Consider the following 19,322-nt stretch of genomic DNA (forward strand, 5'->3'; position numbering starts at 1 on the left):
CTTTCGACCTCAGTGAAAATATACTCAGTTCTAACGTTAAGGGCGGCAAATCATTTCTCAGATGCTAGAATTAGATAATGAATGTCCTGAAGAATATATTTCTGAAAAACCAAATGAAATGACAGCAACATTAGCCAGTGTCCCACGAACTTTGGTTGTTTTTCAAGATGAACCTACTTTGGATTCCAGATAGTATTTGAATTTTCACCATATTATGTTACTACGGTAGAAAATCTCATGAGGTCATTTAGCACTGTACTTACATCTGGCACAGGCTGCCCTGCAATTTTTCTTAAAACCCTCCAATAAATAGATTAGTCAACATTCCCTGGTAACATATTTCATTATCTCAAAGACACTTAGGGACATACATAGGGCATCCAAAAAAAAATTGCTTCCACTTTACTCTAAATCCTTTTCTTTTGTTCTGCTCTCATCCAACACAGAAAACATCTGCTCACCAGCACCCACATGATCTTCTGTGAGTGCCTGGTTATTGGTGTAAAGCACTCACCCAGACTTTGCTTCCTCAGCTTAAATCTCAGCTCCTCAACCTTTCCTCAAAAACTCCTGAGCCCAAGGAGTATTTCCTTTTTCTGTTTCAACATCAGATAGCCTCAAAATTATGTATTTCACTTTACGTAGTACAGTCCAGAATCAATCATGAAACTCTTAAGGACATAGCCAATAACAGCACAGTACAAGTCATTGCTTTGTGGAATATGCTCCGGTTTCCATCCCAGAATCCTATTAGTATTTGCTACCGTGGTTATCAAAGAATTCAGCTATCGTTTAGGACATGCCTATTTATAAATTTATAGAACTGAGAGTTGAAATCAACCTTAAAGGCCATCTGATCCACCCTTCTCATATATAAATGCTGTATGAGAAGCCTTACAAATTGAAACTACTTCCTATTCTAGGTCACAAGAGTTTAGAATGTTGAGATTAGATGTATTAGCTTGAAATTGCTCATTTCTCTAACCTACCAGTACTGAATGTGTGATTTATAGTTAGCTGTGACCCTGAAGCAAAGATGTCTATACATTGGTAAAGTGAAGTCTTGTGTTAATATTAGTGTATGGTTACTAGTGGATTGTATTGCTATCATTTTCGATCTTGATTATAACTGCTACATCTTTAACTTTCCAAAGTACTTTGAAGAATCACGACCCTGGATGACAACTAAAATGTTCAGTATGAAGGGGCTCTTGGAGTGTATCCTACCCAAAGCCCAGCTTAAATCTCCTCTGCTGTATCATCAACAAGTAAACTGTCACTGAACCTCTCTTTCCTTGGTGTGAAACTCAGTGGTTCATGAGAATTTAGGACAGTTCTAATTCTTAATAAAATTATCTAAGTTAAATTGAAACCTGTCTCCACTTAACTATAACTTGCTCATTTTACTCTCAGAGGCTTCCTGTGACTTTGTTTATAAGCACCTGCATGCATGCATGTATGCTATATTGTTACAGTCGCATCCAGCTCCTTGCAACCTTATGGACTGTAGCCTACCAGGTTCGTCTTTCCATGGGATTCTCCAGGCAAGAATACAGGAGTCGATTATCATTTACTCCTCCAGGGGATTTCCTGACCTGGGAATCGAACCCACATCTGCTTCATCTCCTGCATTGCAGGTGGATTCTTTACCCACTGAGCCACCTGGGAAGCCCTTATAGGCACCTACTATGTGCTGAAAATCCACAAGTCCTTCAGCTGAGGTCATAATCCCCATATGTTCCTCCCTCCTCTAGACTTAAGTCCTGTCAACTGTGGGAGGAGCATTAGCTTCACCATGTAGGACCATGACTTGCCTCACTCTTGACACTGAGCTTCAATCAGAACAGTGAAGGTCGCAGGAGCATCTGTGGCAGGCACATCACCGTGATGATGTTAACTGTACTGTTTACTTAAACCTCTGGTTTTTCCTCCACAAAACTCTTTAAATTCTTTTCAGGAATAATTTTCTCCTGCTTCCTATGGATAGCCATTTCTGTGGTTGAAGGAAATTGAATAAGCATGCGAACTAAGTTCTTGATAAACCATCAAACAGGAAGGGCTGAAGACAAAAGCCATCAACTGGCTGTGCATTCCTCCCCATACATGGATACTGAACCATCACTAAACCCTGGTTTGGAGTTTGGTCATTTGCACAATTTCAAGTTCACCTTCACCATATTTTTGCCCAATCTTCATTTCATCCATATAGTCACCAAGATAATATTTCTAGGCTTTGCCAGATACCTTGATTTTTTTTTTTAATTGACAAGTTTCTGCCCTTGGTATCTCCGTGATTATGTTAGTGAACCTATGCTGATTCCTATTATCAATTGCTTTCATTCTTTAGAAATCACTGAATACACTTTAATAACACCATATAGAAAGTGTTGAATACATGTCAAAATGATATCTGTAAATTATGATATCCTCCTCCTTCCCATTTAAAAAAAATAAATTTATTTGTTTATTTTTGGGTGTGCTTGGTCTTCGTTTCCCGTGCAGGCTTTCTCTAGCTGCAGCAATAGGGGAATGCTCTTTGTTATGCATGGGCTTCTCATTGCGATGGTGGCTTCTCTTGTTGCAAAATACAGGCCCTTGATCATGTGGACTTTAGTAGTTGCGGCTCTGGGGCTTTAGAGCACAGGCTCAGTAATTGTGGCATATGGGCTTAATTGCCTGCCTATGGCACATGGGATCTTCCTGGACCAGGGTTCAAACCCATGTCTCCTGCATTGGCAGGTGGATGCTTTACCACTGAGCCACTCAGGAAGCCCATCCTTCTTTTCATTGTTGAAAATCATAACAGTTGCTCCATTCTACCTCATCCAGCATCTGTCTTATCCCCCATGGTTCCTCAGAGATTCTCAGGATGACTTTCCCTAGTTAGGCATTTATTATTGAAGTAAATGGCAAGCCACTCCAGTACTCTTGCCTAGAAAATCCCATGGATGGAGGAGCTTGGTAGGCTTCAGTCCATGGGGTTGCTACCAGTCGGAGGCAACTGAGCGACTTCACTTTCACTTTTCACTTTCACGCAATGGAGAAGGAAATGGCAACCCATTCCAGTGTTCTTGCCTGGAGAATCCCAGGGATGGCAGAGCCTGATGGGCTGCTGTCTATGGGGTCGCACAGAGTCGGACATGACTGAAGTGACTTAGCAGCAGAGTTGATTCACCATATCACTTTAGTTTCAGGTGTACACCATAGTGTTTCAATAATTTTATAACTTACACTCCATTTAAAGTTATTGTAAGATAATGACTATATTTCCCTGTGCTGTACAATATGTCCTTGTTTCTTGCCCATCACCTTTCTCCCCTCCCCACTGGTAACCACTAGCTTGCTCTCTGTATCTGTGAGTCTGTTTCTATTGCTGTGTACACTCATTTGTTTTATTTTTTTTTAGATTCCCCATATAAGTGATAACAGAGTGTTTGTGTTTCTCTGACTTATTTCACTAAGCATAATACTCTCTAGTTCCATCTACATTGTTGCAAATGGCAGAATTTCATTTTTTTATGGCAATTTATCTTTATACCCTAAAACACAGTTTGGGACAGAAGACTTTGCTCTTCATATAACACAGTTAAACTTCCTTTTACTTTATCTTCACTTAAGCTAGAACTACGTTCACTCTAAAGCAATGCTTTTCTGCACAGGAGCCAAACCAAAAGAGAAAAAATTTGCTCAATAATATATATTAAATTTTTATATCAGGTACTATTTTGGGAACTGCATTTCACTTTTTTCATAGAAACGGATAAAAAACCACAAAAATATCTCTTGTTATAACTCATATCCCCTGTTTAGCATAGTACCTGCTTTAATAGTACCTGTTTATAGAGCTTACCACACAATTTTAAAGTGTTTTCACATAAATTACATAACCCAATGTTGATAAAATTTCAACTACACAGACATATTCTTATTCATAGATGTAGACTCTGAGTTTCCTTGAAAATAAGTAAAAATCTTCTAAAAATTCCATGATACTTCAAAGGCAGGGGAAAAAAAAGAAAGAATGACCTCAAATTTAGTGCTTTCTTTGAAAATCATATCACCTACCTAATGCATTTTTCTTATTCTTAAAGTCAATATTCACTAATATATAGACACATATATTTGCATTAGTAGTTTTTTGGTAAGAAATGTATAGTATTGGTGATTTTATTACAAGAACTCCGTTTTTGGAAAGTTTCCTCTTCTTTGATCTGTCTTCCCTTTCAAACCAGAACAAAAAAGCTTATCGACCTTTTACCTGATTAAAAATGTGTTCCTGCCATTTAGGCTCCGTATCTGATCCTGCCCTGTTTCCTTTGGCATGACTCAGGGGCTTTATGATGGGCTGGTCAGACTTTCATTGCTTCCACTTCATTAGTCAGTTTTGACTTGAAAGTCAGAATTTGATCCAGAAATAAGTCTTTTCATCCTCTGCTCAGACATCCTTGGCAAAAGGCAAGAAAGCATCCTCAGAATCTTTGCTCTGAGTTGGATCTTGAGGTTTAGCTCACTCTTCTCCTTTCAAAAAGAAATGTAAAAAGAAAGCCAGTTCATGTAAGCAACATCCGATTCTCTGAATAAAATTACCTCTGTTTCTGTAGCCTTTTCTGTTTTCATTCAAGAGATCTTCACAGGCTTCCCACCCTTAGGTTGGTGGATGTTTTTACTAGGTGCATGAGACAGGGTTCAATCAGGGAGGAGGAACAACTGCAAGTGTGACGGTAAAACAGATTTCTATAGGGCTTCTGTCCTTCCTGGTTGAGGGAGAGGTGGGGTACTTGAGGAATAGTCAGCCCTGAAGCCAAGCAGATCCACTGGTAACCACGACTTTCTCCTTTATATCTGTGAGTCTGCTTCTTTTTTGTTATATGCACTGATTTGTTGTATGTTTTAGATTCTGCATGTAAGTGATATCATACAGCTTTTGTCTTTCTCTGACTTAGCATATTACCCTCCAAGTCCTCCATGTTCTTGCCAATGGCAAAACTTCATTCTTATTAACTCCTCAATAAGTTATATTAAACAAATACCTTAATTCACATTTTTCTGTGTTCTCACAATAAGACTTATTCTACCTTTACCTTTTCTTCCTTATATTGTTAGATTCAATTTGCTAATATTTTGTTTATAGTTTCTCAATTTAACATTCACAAATGACATTGGTGAATGTTTTTAGGTTTATTTTTCTCTCTGTCATGTTTTTGTTTTACAGTTATTCTAGGCTTGTCAAATGAGTTGGAAAGCTTTCCAATTATTTATGTTCTGTCCCTTCCCAGTGTTTCCTCCTGTGAATTCCAAGGCATCAAATTCGTTGTTTTTGAATTTTTCAGTCTCTCAAAATAATTTTTTTATGAGAAGGATTTTTCCTTTCTTTTTTTAAATTCTGGGTAATAGTTCTGCTGATTTCTCATGTGGGATTTTATCATCAGGCCAAGAGACAACCATCCCAATGTGATAAACCATGATTAGAAAACATATATGTGCTATTTCATTGCCCCTTAGCCATTTTTAAGTTGATTCAACTAGCACTTACTGCTGAGTATGCAAGGAGTATCATAATGGGATCGAAGGTGCAGGAAATAAATTGTTTTATGATAGACGTGAAAGACATCATCTGGCCTTTAGAAACTTAAAATGTGAAGTAACAACATGTACTCCTGGAATAACTTAATGAAAGCACAAATAAATGTATTCATAACACTTCATGATTAAGCATAAAATGAGTATGGAAATGCACAGAGGATGTGCCCAAGTGCTGAGTGACAAAAGTTAAAAGGAATTAGTCAGAAAATGCCTAAGAGTAGAGGAGCTCTGAGCTGAATATTGAATTAGGAGATACATACAAAGTGAGATAGTATTTAGAATGGTATGTGAATAGGCAGGTAAACAACAATAAACAGATCTATGGGTGGATGATAATATATAAATTAGTATATCTGAAGCTAAAGGAGACATTTTTAAAAACTCAGTTAATGAAACCAGAAAGCATGGTATGGCAATCCTATGACAGTGGCCGTTGTCGAGATCCCCACATGTCACAGCTATTTTCAAGTCTCCTGATGTTCCCTGGGCTTTGTTCAGGAACCAGAAAGAGGTAAGCCAATGTGGCATACCTACGCAGCTTGGCTCAAATACGGTCTTCAATTTACATATATTATCATAATGAATATGTACAAATATGTGCATGTGTAACATGCACACACACATGTTCTGTTTTTGAGGCAAGTGGAATAAGTCTCACAATCTCTTAATGTGGGGGTGGGAGAGCAATTTGCATTAACAAGCTTGACTTAAGAGTCACCATATAGAAATAGAACAATGCAGGAATATAAACTGATGCCATGAGGGTTATGAAACCCTCCTCAGTATCAGGAAAAATACTATATCTGAGATCATTATATCCCCTTTGTGAGTCCATGCTTAAGTCAAACCTTAAGAAATGGTCATTAAAAAGGAAGAAAAGGAAAAAGAAAAACTCGATCTGATATTATTACATCATTTTTATGATTCTATACTTAGAACAAATCATGAGATGCATGAGAGTAAAACTCATACACTCATTGAATTCTCAGAGAAATCTCCGTTCTGAAAGAAAAAAAATCTGGTAATAATTATTAATGTTGATTGATACCTACATTACTTTGCCAACAAAGGTTCGTCTAGTGAAGGCTATAGTTTTTCCAGTAGTCATGTATGGATGTGAGAGTTGGACTATAGAGAAAGCTGAGTGCCGAAGAATTGATGCTTTTTGAACTGTGGTGTTGGAGAAGACTCTTGAGAGTCCCTTGGACTGCAAGACACAACCAGTCCATCCTAAAAGAAATCAGTCCTGGGTGTTCATTGGAATGATGTTGAAGCTGAAATTCCAATACTTTGATGTGAAGAACTGACTCATTTGAAAAGACCCTGATGTTGGGAAAGATTGAAGGCAAGAGGAAAAGGGGACGACAGAGGATGAGATGGTTGGATGGCATCACTGACTCAATGGACATGGGTTTGGGTAAACTCCAGGAGTTGGTGATGGACAGGGAGGCCTGGCATGCTGCAGTCCATGGGGTCGCAAAGAGTCAGACATGACTGAGCAACTGAACTGAATAGACTTTAAGCAGTTATCTACAGAATTGCCTGCTTTGCACAGCCATGTGATACCAATAGCCACTGTGCTTTGTGAGAACCATAAACTAACACAATAGTGCATACAGATAAACCTGCTTTCAGCTGCCCATTGACCAAGAAGAACTTCCTAGGTATTAAGGAACATATGACAAATAAAAATTATCTTTACCACATGGGGAGCTCTTGCACATCTTTAAAGAAAGACCTGATGAGGGGTTTGTATAGATCTGAATCTGAATCTTCACTGTCGCCTTAGTCTCCTCTGATCTGGGCAGTTATTTTTATTAATATGTTAAGTAGTTAGCATAGTATTGGCAGATACATTCTTATTGAATGGTAGATCTTTTGTTTTCTTCATTATCATTAAAGCAACCATTTAAGAAGCACTTGCTAGATGCCAAGGACCAGTTCAAGCACTTTAACTGTCTCCTTATGTAATATACCAATTTTATGAATAGGAAATTTCCCCAAGGAAACACACTGAGGAAGAGGAAGAGCCAAGACCCAAAAGTATGCCTTCTGGCTACATCACTATCTCTTCATACCATGTAGAACATGTTTCTGAGCCTTTCATCTTGACCATATCCTATCTGCTTGCTGGGTTTCTCTGGTGGCTCAGCAGTAACCAATCCACCTGCAACACAGGAGATACAGTTCGATCCTTGGAAGAGGAAATGGCAACTCACTTCAGGATTCCTCCCTGAAATATCCCATGGACAGAGGAGTCTGGCGAGCTACAGTCCATGGGGTCGCAAAGAGTCAGACACAACCGAGCACACACACTATCGGCTTGCCACAGAGCAAAATGAAAGCTACTAGCTCCACGTCTGGCAAATTCCAGTTGTTGTTAATGTCAGTGTTTAGGCAAGGCCTGAACACTGCCAGAATGTGGCCAGTGTGATCTATAATATGACTCACTCTTCTCCACTCAGAAAACAGTCTGACTTGCTAAGCATTAAATGGAAAGTTTTTCCTAAGAATGTTTTCAAGATTGCATTTTTTTTTCTTTTAAGATTTTTTTTTTTTAACATGGACTGTTTTTTTAAGACTTTATTGAGTTGGTTGCAGCATTGCTTCTGTTTTATGTCTTGGTTTTTTGTCCACAAGACATGTGGGATTTTAGCTCCCTGACTAGGGATCGAACCTGTACCCCTGGCACTGGGAGGCAAAGTCATAACCACTGGACCACCAAGGAAGTCTGTCAAGATTGTATCTTTAATAAGGTGATTTTTAGAAGCAAATTCTTACAATAATTAATTGTACCATATGTTTTATCAATTACTGTTATTTATTAGTTTCTTCCATGGTTGGAGTCAAGACAGTGGAAGTTACAAAGTACGACTCCTGTCTTCAAGGATGAGTAAGAAAATACAAAGGGAAAATCCACAGCTTAGGAGGAGGAACAAACAAGAAGTCTCTTTTAACAGTGAAGCAAAGACAATGAAAGTAATCTCATCATCTCATCACAGACATTTCAGAATATGTTCAGGAGACTATTCTCATTTCCTAATTCATTCTTAACATTTTTAGGCAAAGACAATTAAACATTCAGAGGCTTCCAGAATCTAGACAGGCTCCTAGACTAGACTGTACCCTTCTTAATCTATGCTCAGGGGTTGTGAAAAAGGAAGCCATCTTCAGCCCTCATTAAGAATGGAAACTTCCTCAATGGAAGTTTCTAGTGATATTTAGAGGCAAGTTACCTTTTCCTGTTTCCTTGTATCAGATTCTTTAGTCAGTCCTGAGGTTCACCTATGAATAAAATCAGACTCCTTTGTGATAGAAGTGTTAGCAAATGTTAATCATGTTTTAATACATAAATGTATTAAATCATTATGTTGGACACCTTCAGTTCAGTTCAGTTCAGTTGCTCAGTCATGTCCAACTCTTTGCAACCCCATGAATTGCAGCACGCCAGGCCTCCCTGTCCATCACCAACTCCTGGAGTTCACTCAGACTCACGTCCATCAAGTCAGTGATGCCATCCAGCCATCTCATCCTCTTTCGTCCCCTTCTCCTGTCCCCGATCCCTCCCAGCATCAGAGTCTTCTCCAATGAGTCAACTCTTTGCATGAAGTGGCCAAAGTACTGGAGTTTCAGCTTTAGCATCATTCCTTCCAAAGAAATCCCAGGGCTGATCTCCTTCAGAATGGACTGGTTGGATCTCCTTGCAGTCCAAGGGACTCTCAAGAGTCTTCTCCAACACCACAGTTCAAAAGCATCAATTCTTTGGCGCTCAGCCTTCTTCACAGTCCAACTCTCACATCCATATATGACCACAGGAAACCATAGCCTTGACTAGACGAACCTTTGTTGACAAAATAATGTCTCTGCTTTTGAATATGCTATCTAGGTTGGTCATAACTTTCCTTCCAAGGAGTAAGCATCTTTTAATTTCATGGCTGTAGTCACCATCTGCAGTGATTTTGGAGCCCAGAAAAATAAAGTCTGACACTGTTTCCACTGTTTTCCCATCTATTTCCCATGAAGTGATGGGACCAGATGCCATGATCTTCATTTTCTGAATGTTGAGCTTTAAGCCAACTTTTTCACTCTCCACTTTCACTTTCATCAAGAGGCTTTTGAGTTCCTCTTCACTTTCTGCCATAAGGGTGGTGTCATCTGCATATCTGAGGTTATTGATATTTCTCCCGGCAATCTTGATTCCAGTTTGTGTTTCTTCCAGTCCAGCGTTTCTCATGATGTATTCTGCATATAAGTTAAATAAGCAGGGTGACAATGTACAGCCTTGATATACTCCTTTTCCTATTTGGAAGCAGTCTGTTGTTCCATGTCCAGTTCTAACTGTTGCTTCCTGACCTGCATACAGATTTCTCAAGAGGCAGGTCAGGTGGTCTGGTATTCCTGTCTCTTTCAGAATTTTCCACAGTTTACTGTGATCCACATAGTCAAAGGCTTTGGCATAGTCAATAAAGCAGAAATAGATGTTTTTCTGGAACTCTCTTGCTTTTTCCATGATCCAGCAGAGGTTCGCAATTTGATCTCTGGTTCCTCTGCCTTTTCTAAAACCAGCTTGAACATCAGGAAGTTCACGGTTCACGTATTGCTGAAGCCTGGCTTGGAGAATTTTGAGCATTACTTTACTAGCGTGTGAGATGAGTGCAATTGTGCAGTAGTTTGAGCGTTCTTTGTCATTGCCTTTCTTTGGGATTGGAATGAAAACTGACCTTTTCCAGTCCTGTGGCCACTGCTGAGTTTTCCAAATTTGCTGCCATATTGACTGCAGCACTTTCACAGCATCATCTTTCAGGATTTGAAATAGCTCAACTGGAATTCCATCACCTCCACTAGCTTTGTTCGTAGTGATGCTTTCTAAGTCCCACTTGACTTCACATTCTAGGATGTCTGGCTGTAGGTCAGTGATCACATCATCGTGATTATCTGGGTCGTGAAGATCTTTTTCGTACAGTTCTTCTGTGTATTCTTGCCACCTCTTCTTAATATCTTCTGCTTCTGTTAGGTCCATACCTATCGAGCCCATCTTTGCATGAAATGTTCCCTTGGTATCTTCGCAGCAGCCCACGCTCAAGTGCACCAGTTGCAGCCGCTGACTTGCTTACTGTTGGACACCTTATATTTACACAATATTATATGTCAGTTATAGCTCCATAAAATAAGTGACTAAAAAGAAAAATAAAAACAAGTTCCTGTCCTCCAGCAACTAAAAGACTAATTGTGGGCACAATTATGTAAAAGATGCTTGCATAGCCACATGATAACTGCTTTAAGAGGGGCACATACAGAATACCTGGAACTCCTGATTAGGGAGTAAGTCAGTTTGCCCAGGAGGAGAGTCAACCTAAAATGACCAGATTTTAAATCTTGGGCATTAGATAAACTGCAAGTGGAAAAAAAAATGTGTCCATAATAACAAAAATTGAATTACAAACAGTAAGTTAGAAACATGATTTTTTTTAAAAAAAATTTAAAAACATGAAGATAAATTCGGGCATCTGAGCTGGTATTTTAAACAATGTGTTGAGTATTTTACTTACATGACTTTTGGCTATTTTGGTGGTCAAATATAAACATCAGGAAAGTAAAATAAAAATAAGAGTAATTAAGAACTTTGGCCTACCTTTTACCCCCAACACTCTTTGTCCTGCCCAGTGCACTTTAAGAAAGGAGAGAAGTAAGGAATTAGTTATCTTTTGAAGCTATGTTGAGTGTGAATGCAATTTTACTCAATTAAGCCTTAAACAACTGATGCAGGCAAATGTGGTCCATGCACTAGAGACCCTTATTATATCTAATACAAAATAGTTAATTGCTTCCAAATGAAGCTCAAATCAGACAGAGAAATGTCTAATCCGAACTAGTACTAAAATAAAAGTGGGCAATGGGCAGCATTGTGTTTTTGCTTGACTCTGTGGATTCTCAAGAATATTCATTTACTTAATAGGCCAAATTAAAGCATGTGTCCTTCAGGGACTGCCAGTCTTAGGGCATGTGAACAGAAATGCAATTTTCTCTGTAATTTCGTAGATGGATCTAGTAAAGGTCTTTATTAGTCTACATGATAACCATGTTTCTGGGCAGTGTTGCCTACTGAGTTGTGATTTACAAATATTAAACACATTCACAGGTAAAATCATGCTTTCAAAATAATCTGAAATCATTCACACAATTTTACATTAAATGATGTTAATCACATAAGTCGTAGATACAACACTATAATATGAGTTTTCTCTTAAAATTCTGAAGGTCAGGGGACTGCCCTTAAGATTGATCTTTTGTTAGAAGAAAAATATTGCCACTGCTTATAAAAAGAGAAACAAAAATTCTTGTGTATTTTAGGGCTTTTATTTTGGACCCCAAATGGAACTTAAATTTTCACTGAAGACATGTAATGCCAAAATGAAATCCTTCCAACAAATTCACAGTTTAGTGTTCAGCTCTTCATTGTAAATTATGTTTACTAAATCTCAGAAGCAATACAGTGAAAAAGAAGATAAAAACATAAATAAGGCTAGATTGTGTTATTAAACTGGATCCTGTCAACATAAATTGATAGGGGGAAAATACATATTTTTTTTAGTGTACAATTATGTTAGAAAATTTGATCGCTAATGGATTTCTGTATTCATATCAAGGTTATATGGGCAATTGTTTATGAGTAATCTGAAATCTCTTACAGTCTCTTCCAACAAGTTTTGTAACATCTATTTATGTGAGACATTTTGCCATTTCAAATGTTTCCCTCATCATTTTTTTCCATAAGAGCAATGTGCTACATTTTGTTAATTTTGCACTTGTTTTCAAAACCCTCCTTTATTTGACTGGAGAGCTTGCAATTAACCCACTTCTCTCTATTGAGAAGCATCTTTATAATAACAGCTTTCCTGGCAGAGCTTTTGTTAGGCAGATTTTGAAATCAAGAGCCCATCAAGGTTAGAAAAAATCCAGTCATATTAAAGTTCAGCAAATCTCTTTCAAGGTCATGTCCCTTAAGGTTATGGAGGTTTTCTTCCTGTTGAAAAGATCACCGAGTTCCTTTTCCCCACTTAAAAAAAAAAAAAAAAGAAGTAAGACAACACTGTTACCTGTTTTACCAAATATTGAGAGAAAGATGGAGGTTTTATGGCAAAAGGACAAGAGAGATTTTTTGAAGCTTGACTGTAGGAAGGGCTAGACTTCTGTCAATTGCCCTACAGACCCATTCATAGCCAGGGCTGGCCAGCCATCCAGCTGCATGAAAGAGCTTAACAGTCAAAGGGCATGGTAATTCCCTCCATCTGCCTTTTCTTTCTTCTGAGGCAAAATCTTCACCTGGTGTTTTTGATTCATGTGTCCTAATTATGATGGCTGCCATCAGCAGCCCTGTGGGGGACACCACAAACTCGCTGAGCCCACAGAGCACGCTGAAGCTTGTTAAGCAACCATGTCAGCCTGATTTTAGGCCCCATTTTGCAGCTCTCCACAGGCCTATCTAAAAGCATCAGGAATCTCAGCCTTGCAGGACAACTGCATTGTCTTTCTAAATGTCTCTTCCTGATAAGCAAATCCAAATATGGTTCATTCACTGTGGCTTTGAAGGCACAGTGGGGAACTTGGCCTGCATGGTGGATACAACAAAATGCTTAATATTATCACTTGGTATAGAGCTAAAGAACTCAATTTCCAATTCCAATATAAAAACCTTTGCTCCCCAGCTATGATCAAGAGTTTGAAATTTAAATCAGGAGTCTTGAAAGCTATTCTAACTCTCAAAAGGGCTGGCTTTCCCATACATACAAAGAAGAAAATGCTGTGCTTGCATTAGGATCTGAATCAGAAAAAGTGCACATCATTTCAGAAAATGTAATACTTGCCTCTTTCAATTGAAATGCTGTTGAGTATCTTCCACGTTTTCAATTCATTTGTTTTATTGTATTTCCCATTATTTAGATTATGATTAGGACTGGTCCCATAGTCCTTTTTTATTACTTTATATACCTCCTATTGTTTTAGTATTTCCACACTAATAGCACCTGGCAACATCCAAAATGTTTGATGTTATTTTCATGGAAGTGCAAAAACAGCATCAGAAATAAACTTAGCGACATCTTTAGCATCCCACACCCCCTTGCCTCTGTATATGACACATTGTGAATCAATGTGTTTAGCTGTCCTCCAAATAAATGCCAAAGTGGGACTTTCTTTCCTTATTCGTGTGTTATTTTGAAGAATGTTCTAGTTCTATTTAGCATAGTGGAAAAATAAAGAAAGCTTAGTTGATACAAGAAAGTTCCACTTAGGAACTGAAACCTAAAATCATGTTCAATGATTTGCAAGTGGCAATTCAAGGTTTTTCAGAACAACTCTTCACAGGCTGTGATTCTTATCCCTACCCCCAATCTCAAGTACATCACACAGGGATTCACAGAAGAAACTCAATCACCAGTTTGCAAAAGAATTGGGGTTGGCAAATTGTTCTAAAGTTAATACCTAAACAAACAGTAACCTGTAAGTCCTTGTATAATTGGTTACTCTGGTAGTTTCTGTAGGCAGAGAATCATTACTTGCATTCTCTCTGTTGGTTTCTTATCCTTCATTGTTCACTTCGACCCAAGTGAGAATATGTGTGATGTGTTGGATCCAGACTCTCAGGGGGATTGGGGTGGGAGGGTGGCATCTGATGCAAGTGGCTGAGTTATTGAGTCATCCCGGAGTTGTTGATGCATCTTGGTCATGTCGATGTTGAAAACCAGTGTCACATCAACTGATAAGTCAGAAGACAAATAATAAACAAAGAGATAGACAACTAAGTAAATATGACATTTTTCCAATCATCAATTCCTGTCACGTTTACTCCTAAATATGTCTCAAACCTGTCCTGACCATCACTACTCTGATCAAGGCATTCATCACTGCTTGATGCTGCTTCCATTTCCCAGCAGGTCTTTATGTGCCTAGCCTTTCCCCTTTATTTATTTATTTTATTTATTTGACTGTGCAGCTTTCAATATCTTAGTTCTCCAACCAGGGATTGAACCCCTGCCCCCTGCAGTGGAAGGACAGAGTCATAACCAGTGTACCACCAGGGAAGTTCTCTTTCCCCTTTAGATTCATCTTCCAAATTGGCACCAGAACAATCTGAATTTAATGCCAACCTACCATGTCATTTCCTGTTTAACTTCTTTGGTGACCACAACCTATTCCCCATCTACCTTTTCCGTCTTCACTCTCCCTGTCCACCTGCTGCTCCATACATACTTTAAACTCAAACAACCTCAAGGAGGCTGATATGACCCAGAGTAAGTAGATTAGGCTTATTCACTATTGCTGGCTCCCAGCAGTGAAAATCAGGTTTTATCACCACTGTGTTTTGTTTGTTTAAGTTGCTAAGTCATGGACCAACTATTTGTGACCCCATGGATGGTAGCCTACCAGGTTCCTCTGTCCATGGGATTTTCCAGGCTGGAGTGGGTTGTTATTTCCTTCTTCCTTTTAGACAGCTTATATTCATCTACTGTTGTATTAACAATCATGCAGCAAAGCTTTACTGAGCACTTATCATGTAATAGGCACTGCACAAAGTCTTAAAGGCATGAGTGTATCCTTAAAGAACCCAGAGACAGACTTCTAGGCAGGTGGTTACAACAAATGGGCTAAATGAAGACATGTACAGGGAGGTCCTGCTGGGGGACCTTATGAGAATTTAGAATCTGGAAGGGTAGAGAAGAGAAAATATGCAGGAATAGCTTTATAGAAAAGAAGAATCTTAAGGAGTGAATAGAAGTTACCCACAAGTAGGCCATGTATTGTTTCAGGTATTCAAAACAGAGAGGAGCATTTGAGAATGTGTCAAGGTACAAAACAGCATAGCACACAGAAAAAGAATAGAAATTGGAAGTGAACCTGGAGGGACAGATAAGATGCCTGTTGAAGAGGTATTAAATGTCATGTAAAAGATAACTTTAGATGATAAGAAATCACAGAAAAACATAACCTGGATATGACACGGGTTAAGTGTCTGTTTCAGATAGATCACTTTGGTACCTGTGCAGAGGGTGGATTCAAAGAAGAAAACATAGAAGCTGGAAGACCCAGCAGGAGGCCATTGTCATACTAAGATGAGAGACCATAGAAGTCTAAATGTAGGGAGAAAAGGGAGTAAAGTGCAATTGGGAATATTTCACATTTGACTGGATATAGTCTATGAAAGAGACAGAGACGTCAGAAATGGTTTACTGTCATCATGGGTGATAGAGAGATGCAGATGCCAACAACAGAGAAAGAATCAAGAAGTAGGAGTGTGTTACTATTAAAAACAGGAGTTACTTCCAAGTTCTTATTGTCACATATGCTCCTTATAGTCAATCATTTCTATAATTATGCCTCATAGAAATTTATACCTTTCTGAATACATCAAAACTGGATTAGACAGTCACAAGGTCCAGGACTCAAGCAAAGGAGATACAACACCTGAAATAGACAAGTGTCTTCTCCTCACTAGAGGACACTTTCACACATACCACAGTGCAAGGTAGAAAGAAAGAAACACTGCAGGAAAGACACAAAGGAAGATGTGGAGAGGTCAGAGGAAGCCTGGTTACTTTCCACTGGGAGTTCAGCAGGAATAATGGATAAGATGATATTTGAGGAGGTCCTCAGAGCTTATATAGAACTTTGACAAGTGGAGATGAGCCTGAGGAACTTCTGGGCAGAGGGAACAGTGCAGATGGCTATCGTAATGAGCTAGGAGGAAGGAAATGGACTCACACATTAGAAGTGTGCGGTGACATGAGTAGCAGTAAATCAACAGGATTGCCTAATTCTTATACTTGCCCAGGAGGGGCAAGAAACAGGTCCCAAAAGGATATAATCTGGATGCACAGTGGGAACACATTTGAAAACAAGACTATGAGCAGTTTGGGATCTTTCTAGACCAGTGATGTTGGGTGTAAGTTGACAACCACAGCTGTGATGCAGGTGCAGTAAGTCCCATACATACAAACAAGTTCTGTCCGAGAGAGTGTGTGTAGATCCAATTTGTTCATAAGTTCAACAAAGTTAGCCTAGGCTAATAACTAACTATATAGTAAAGTATTATAAAGCTTTATAATACTTTTCAGACAATTAATTATTGTTTAGTCATTAAGTCATGCCCAACTCTTTGCAACCTCATGGACTGTGTAGCCCTCCAAGATCCATGGAGTCTTCTAAGCAAGAATGCTGGAGCGGGTTGGCATTTCCTTCTCCAGAGAAACTTCCTGACCCAGGGATCAAACCTGTGTATCTATCCTGCACTGAGAGGCAAATTTTTTTTTACCATCTGAGCCACCTGGGACATGAAAAATACAGCAACAACAAAAAAGACATTTTTAATCTTACAGTGCAGTACCCTGAAAAGTATAGTACTACAATACAACAGCTGGCATACTGGGGCTGGCATCAAGTGAACAAGCAAGAAGAGTTATTGACCGGAGGAGACAGAGGTGGTAGGAGATGGTAGAGCTGAAGGATCGTCAGCAATAGTAGACAGAGGAGCTGCAGTTTCACTCACACCTGAAGTTGTTTGCATCTTTGAAAATTTGCAACTTAAAGGCTTGCGTGTAGGGGACTTGCCGTGTTTATCCTTCATTGTTGCAGAACCTTTCCACTGAGTCTTAGCTAGAGAGAGGAATCACTTTTAAATCTTAAGACCCTTTCACATCATATAAGGGCAAGAATGGATATAATACAATACAAATACCACCCTTTGTATTCTTGCTGAGTCATTTTGGAAGTTATGCTGTCGTACTTGGGAAGTTGGTTTATTTTAGGGAGATGTTGGAAGGAGGAGTCCCATGGGGGCACTGATCCATCCTGAGCACCGCTGGAGCACTGCCCCCTCGCAGCTGTCTGCCTGCGTGAGCCCCGCCCTCCCAGGACCCACAGAGCACCCAGGCCAACAGGCTTTTATGATCTCAAATTCCGTCCCCTCCCCTGTTCTTTGTAAGATTCCATTTTTATCTTTTTTTTCTTTTTTTGTTACTCCCTTCCTCCTAATCCTAAAAGAATTCTATGGAGCTTGCTGGCTGTGGAGGTGACCCCATGCTCTCCACAGTAAACATTCCTTTCACAGTGCTGAACTGCAGGAAAGACGGAAGGGCTGAGCACCTGGGGAGACAAGGACGCCCCAGGGGAACAGAGGCGTCCAGACTCCAGACCCTGCTCTGAAGGCCAATGTCTCCGGCCCTCTCATCCACGCCAGCCCACCTGTCCTTCCTCTCCTTTCCTCCCATTGTTTGTGATTTCTATCTCAGTGTGTTAGACTCGGAATTGACCTGACTGATTCAGCCCTTCAGTAAAATATATATGGATAAGGATATGCATTTTTATTTTTAGTTTTTACTGGTGTATAATTGCTTCACGATGTTGTATTCATTTCTGCTGTACAACAGTGTGAATCAGCTGTATGTACACATATATCCCCTCCCTCTTGAGCCTCCCACCTCCATCCCACTCATTTAGTCACCACAGAACCTCAAGCTGAGATTCCTGTGCTTTAGAGCAGGTCCCACTAGCTATCTAATTTACACTTGAGAGTTTACGTATGTTCATCCCAGTCTCCTGATTTGTTTCACCTTCCTCTCCCCTGCTTTTGTCCACAGGTCTGTTTTCTACAAATGAGTCTCTATTCCTACCCTGGAAATAGGTTCATCTGGACCATTTTTTTAGATTTCACATATTTGCATTAATAAACGGTATTTGTTTTTCTCTTTCTGACTTACTTCACTCTGTATGACAGACTCTAGGTCCATCCACATATCTTCAAATGACTCAATTCATCACAGCACTCTTTACAATAGCCAGGACATGGAGACAACCTAAAAGTCCAGCGACATATGATACTCACTATTCTAAAGGAGATCAGTCCTGGGTGTTCTTTGGAAGGAATGATGCTAAAGCTGAAACTCCAGTACTTTGGCCACTTCATGCGAAGAGTTGACTCATTGGAGAAGACTCTGATGCTGGGAGGGATTGGGGGCAGGAGGAGAAGGGGATGACAGAGGATGAGATGGCTGGATGGCATCACTGACTCGATGGACGTGAGTCTGAGTGAACTCCGGGAAATGGTGATGGACAGGGAGGCCTAGCGTGCTGCAGTTCATGGGGTCACAAAGAGTCCGACACGACTGAGTGACTGAACTGAACTGACCTGAGTTTCTCCTATCATAGTATATACAGCAAGTTGTGGCCTTGAATTTAGTTCCTAGGCATTCACAAGTAAACTCTGCAAAAGAAACTGGGAACAAGAAAGAAAGAAGACACACTGTATCTGAAGTGTCTGAATAAGTGTTTTCAACTCATAGCCGTAGGCTTTCCAGTGACCATTTATTTTTAATGAAGTAACACTAGTACAAGTGAAAATGCAAGTGAATGTCTTGCTGTTGCCATACATTGTTTGCTAATGTCGGAGCTTCTCTCTGGCATAACCATAGGGTAGACTTGATAATATTTTGATAAGAAGCAAAACTATGAGGCAATAATCCTATCTATGTTTTGTGACCGTGAGGATAAATTTGGAACCAGCATTTTCTCTGTATTTTCTCTGGGAGACTTTTATGGTTCACAAAGAAAATAGGGGAAATAAATGATAATATCTCCATTTTCCAGCAATTCTCACTGTTTCATCTTTTACTGCTATTTATTCTCTTTCTTTTTCATTTTCCTTCCCCTCTTGAAAAGAATATGTTAAAGCATATATCAAGCTGAGG

The 19,322-nt window shown here is 39.4% G+C and overlaps 1 protein-coding gene and 1 long non-coding RNA gene across 3 annotated transcripts in view; one reads left to right on the forward strand and one right to left on the reverse strand.

The window, feature by feature from the left end:
• Positions 1-19,322, forward strand: part of TENM3 (teneurin transmembrane protein 3) — a 997,728-nt gene that overhangs the window by 35,618 nt on the left and 942,788 nt on the right. The gene's annotated exons all lie outside the window — the stretch shown is intronic.
• Positions 8,520-17,926, reverse strand: LOC133239846 (uncharacterized). 2 transcript variants are annotated; one of them, XR_009734003.1, is made up of 4 exons: positions 17,363-17,926; positions 14,065-14,338; positions 11,216-11,251; positions 8,520-8,868 (listed from the first exon to the last, which is right to left on the reverse strand). It is a non-coding gene; the product is annotated as an uncharacterized LOC133239846 (long non-coding RNA). The 2 variants fall into 2 exon arrangements; XR_009734002.1 differs by having other exon boundaries at positions 8,522-8,868; positions 14,081-14,338.

The sequence above is a fragment of the Bos javanicus genome, chromosome 27 (genome assembly GCF_032452875.1).
Source record: "Bos javanicus breed banteng chromosome 27, ARS-OSU_banteng_1.0, whole genome shotgun sequence".
NCBI classification, from domain to species: Eukaryota; Metazoa; Chordata; class Mammalia; order Artiodactyla; family Bovidae; genus Bos; species Bos javanicus.